Here is a 4,732-nt window from a genome sequence, read left to right as displayed (position 1 = left end):
TTTGGAGCTGGTGGAGTAGGGTCTCTGACAGGCACTTCCTGGCTGCCCACTTTGCTCAGGAGGAGAGCGTGCGTGCATGTGCACGTGTGTGTATATGTGTGCACATGTATGTATGTACATGAACACACGTGTGCATGTGGTGCTTTGCTTTGTTTTCAGAGATGCTCCAGGGGCTGCCCCCTTGGGTACGGTCTTCCCATGGCACGCCCAGCTCTGCAGTTCCTAAATGAACCTGCCTGCCCGTCCCTCCCCTTGCCCACCACCAACAGGAATGGGCAAGTGGTTTGAGCAGGAGTGCATCTTGTAGGGCAGAGTAGCCAGGCCAGCAAAGGGCAGTTCCTCTGTCACGCTGATCTCTGAGCTGCCCAGCTCTGCAGCCTTTGTCCCCAGGTCATGTTCTGTAGGTGGTCAGCTCCAGGGGCACCCCACTCTTCTGTTGGCCTACCAGGTGCCAGTGCCTGGTGCATAGTTACACACAGTCAATGTTTGCTGTGGGTGTAGCCAGGTGTTTCCAGAGTCACCTGGGACACTGGGGTGTGGCCATCTGCAGAGTTCTGGCAGGCAGGGAGAATCTCTTGCCTGCTATCCCGATCAAGCATATGTCCTTTGTTGGGGAGGTTGGCTTGACTCCAAGGGCTGATTGAGTGGACTTGAGAATCAAGGTTAAAGTGAAGGCTCAGGCTACTTGGGGCTTTTGTGAACCACCGTCAGAGGGGAGAGGCAGAGGGTGGGTGCCACTGGGAGCCATAGGCAGCACCAGCTGGGCCACCCAGGTTAGATGATCTTGCTGGGGAGGACTGGTGTGTGGCCTGGCCGCTGAGTGGGAGGGTCCCTTTCCCCGCTCCTGAGTGTGGGAGGTAAGGCTGGCAGGGACGCATCAGTGAGGCTCACCCTTCTCTCCAGTTAGCAGGTCTGGGCCTGCTCAGGGGAGCAACCCAATGCTACTGCAGGGCAGCAAGCGGTGGGCAGGGCTGGCCCTTGGCCCTGCTCAACCCTACATGGTCTTCTGTCCACCAGCTGCCCTGCACTGGCATTGCCTGTGGCTGTCATCGTTGGGTGGGGACACCCGAAGAGTCGCTCGGTGTGGGGGTGCCTGGGACTGCTGCTGGTGGGGGCTGGCCCTGGTACACTGAGTCTGGGTGGTCTTTCTTGAGGCCTCAGCATGGAGAAGCCTGTGCTCCCCTGGAAACCCTGCATCAGGGCGCTGGCGCTGTCAGCCTCCCCCTCATGGCTGCGCTGCCATCCGCTGCCTGCGGGGCCGCAGTAATGACAGGCAGGCACGGCCGAGCCGGCCCCTTCCTCCAGCGCACTCCCACCTCCCCCAGTGCTGACTCATGCCCGGCCCGGATTGTGTCTTTACAGCTGCAGGATGACTTGAGGGGCCTCAGCCTGGGGGGCACTGGAGGCCAAGAAGGTAGGGCTGCGTCCCTGCACCCTGTGCTGGGTGGCTCGGCCAGCTGGCCCTCGAGGAAGTTGGCCTGAGTGTCTCAGCCATCTCAAGTGGGAAGACCCTTCCATCCCCACAAGATGTGCTCTCAAGACTCAGGTCTGGTAGTTCAGGACTTGTTTCATCCGTGGCTGTAGAACATGGTCCTGCCCTGCTCACTGAGGTGTCCTGAGGCCTGGAAGGGTGGCCAGCCCGACAGTGACCTGTCAGGGCTGAGGGATGGACTAATCCCATTTCTGGATTCTGGAGTATTCGGGTGTGATCACCTTCCCCTCTTTGCCTGGCTCTGCTCTCCAGCCCTGCTCCAGGAGCAGCAACCCAGGCCCTTGGTGGGTTGCCTGGAGGTGGTGGCAGGCTTGTGCCCTAAGCAGATGGAATCCCTGTTTTGGGGGCCCGTGGGTGGGCGGAGGCTGGGCAGGTGGCCCTGGCATGGACCTGGCCTGGGTGGGCTGGCGAGTCCGTGGGTAGCGGTTTGTCCTGCTGTGTCTGTCCCAGGAGTGCTTGATGTTGGTCCCACGCCACAGGGACCAGAAAGCCCAAGGGGCTCGAGGGTGGCCGGGATGGCAGTGAGAGAGTGGGAAGGCAGTGCCTGAGTCTGTCCTCGTCCTTCAGGGCATACGCTAATGGAAGGTGGAGTTACAAAGGGTCACCTTGGAAACCACGGGGGCAGGCCAGGGATCTGCACCATGTGCGGGCACGCAGTGGCCAGGCTGTCACTGCTATTGGCAGGAGTCCCTCTCTGCCCACCTTGGTGCAGTTGGGGGCCGCCAGCCAGCTCCCTCGATCTGCCTTCATCTCCTCCTTCCAACTCCCACCACAGGAGCCTCCGTCACCAGCCAGCCTTGGAAAATCCTGTCTGGCTCTTGGGCTTCCTGCCTGGAGGAACCTTGCCTGGCCTCTCCTCTGCCCTGTCTGTGGGACCTGGACAGTGGGCAGGATGATCCCGGGTCCCTGGAGTCTCCCTCCAGGGCATGGTAGAGCCAGTCTTCATGTCCCCCAGCTCTGAGATGAGAATCCCAACGGCCCCGGCCTGCACTCTCGTGGGGTGGTGGGTGTAACACATTCTGCCCGCCGTGCCATGAGATGTGGCCTGCTTGGAGGGAAAAAGATTGCTGATCAGAACAGGGCACTTTCTTCTTACTTAGAATTTTTATTTTATACCTGCTGGAATGGCTCATTTAGAGTTATTTTAGACAGAGGGGTTTTTGGTTTTTGGCTGGTTGGTGCAGAGAAGGAACTCCGAACCCTGGTGTTCTCTGCTTCGTGCTCTAACCGGCCAGCCGAGACAGAGTTTTAAAAAACGTGTACTAAGCGGCTGCTGGTTGGCTCAGGTGGTCAGAGCACGGTGTTGATAACACCGAGGTCCAGGGTTTGATTCCTGCACTGACCAGCTGCCAGGAGGAAAAAATCATGATTATCAGATATATGTGAAGTAGGTGGTGGGGTTTTTCTGACGCTTTTTCTTATCCTGAGTGTGACTCTTCTGAGTTGTGTTTCATCTCAGGGCTGTCAGCGTCTGGGGGTCCCCCTGGCCCTCACCCTTGAGCCGTTGGGGGGGTGAACGGTGGAGCATTTCCCAAGCATGTCTCGGTGTTTTCTTCCGAGCCCCTGTTCTGCCGTGTTTGTTACTGGCACTTCCTGGACCAACAGAAGGTTTTCAGATGACAGCCAGCCCTCCTGTTCATTCTTTGGATGGTCCTAAGTGGTTTGTGGACTGAGACATCCAGGCTTGTCCCTGCCCAGGCGGGCCTGTGCTGGGTTGTGTGGTGGACATCACGGCTGCTGCTGGTGACAGCAGTCGCGTGACACAGAGATGTCAAGATGCGCGGGGATTGCAGAGGTGTCCATGCCGGGAAGGAAATCGACACCTGGCCTTAGAGTGGGATGTGGGGATGGTGTTGGGGGGAGAGGGTGTCCCCCACCTGCAGGAGCTGGAATTCTGTCCAGAGGAGTGTTTGTGTCACCCAGAGCCCAGTGTGGTCATAGTGGACCCTGCTAATGGCAGACAGAGCGCCCTTGCAGCCTCCAGGCCAGGGGGCTGTGGTGGAGGTAGAGATACCTTTGTCTGAAGTCAAATGGACCTGGGGTTCATCTATAACCTTGCCCCGCTGAGCCTGCTGCAGGGGCTGGTTGAGCTGCCTTGGCCCTCCTGCCCTTTGGCTGGGAGTCCAGGGCCTTGGTGGCCCCAGGCCAGTGGTAGGAGTCCCAGCCCCACCAAGGAGGTGGCGGTGAGGTTGAGTGCCTGGGGCCTGAGTGGTGTCATGGCTCTCACACACTGCTGGCTCTGTGCTGGGGGAGGCAGAGTGTGGTGTGAAGGGCCTGGGCTGTGTGTCTGCGATAATCTTGGCAGCTTACCCACCCCGGCACTGTGTTGAGAGTTCTGCTGGCCTGACCTCCTTTACTCTCATACCTGCTTTGTGAGGAGGGTTCCGGGGGTCCCTACTGGATGGGGAGCTGCAGAGGGGCGAGGCAGCGTGTCCCAGCCCATCACGGGTGTGTGGCTGAGGCGGGGCTGTGGCTTCCCAGGGTGCTGCCCCTGTTCTTCCGCTCAGGCGTCCCGAGGAGTTCATGCAAGGAGTTCAGATTCTGTGCCACCTATTTCTCCTTAATAATTCGTGAGACGGTAGAATATTTCCTGGTGGCTATGGTCATTGGGGGCACAGAGGCCAGTGGTGGAGAGCAGGAGACCCGGCTGCTGTCTGACTTCCTGGGCGCTGAGGGTCCTCCGTGTTCCTGTGCGTGACCATGGCCTCCTGGGCCAGCACATCCTACCTGCCTGACCCGGGGTCAGTGGGAGGAGGGACCGTATTCGAGCATTCCAAGGCTGTTTCCCTGCCTGGTCATCAGCTGGGAGCCCAGCCCTGTGAGCCCGGGCTGAGCTTTCACAGGGAGAAGCCGTGAAATGCTCGGCAGCCAGAGCTGTTCTAATGGGCCAGCAGGAGCCAGACTGGTTTTGTGGCTGGTAAGAGCTGCTGGGGGCCGCTCCACACGGGCGTGGGAGTGAGCGTCGTCATCCACGCAGGCTGCCACGCACAGTGCCACACACTGGTGGCGTGAACAGACACTTATCTTCCCAGGGTTCTGGAGGCTGGCAGTCCCAGATCAAGGTGTTGCAGGGTGAGTTTCTCCTGAGGCCTCTCTTCTTGGTTTGTAGACATTGTCTTCTGTGTCTTCACGTGGTCATTCTTCTGTCTGTGTCTTGATCTTCTCTTCTTTTTTTTTTTTTTTTCCTTTTTGTCTTTTTTACTGACCAGCAACGGGATCGCAACCCCCGGTGCTGCCCCC

The sequence above is a fragment of the Galeopterus variegatus genome, unplaced genomic scaffold (genome assembly GCF_000696425.1).
Source record: "Galeopterus variegatus unplaced genomic scaffold, G_variegatus-3.0.2 Scaffold446, whole genome shotgun sequence".
Taxonomy (NCBI): domain Eukaryota; kingdom Metazoa; phylum Chordata; class Mammalia; order Dermoptera; family Cynocephalidae; genus Galeopterus; species Galeopterus variegatus.
Note: the sequence above shows the minus strand (reverse complement) of the source record.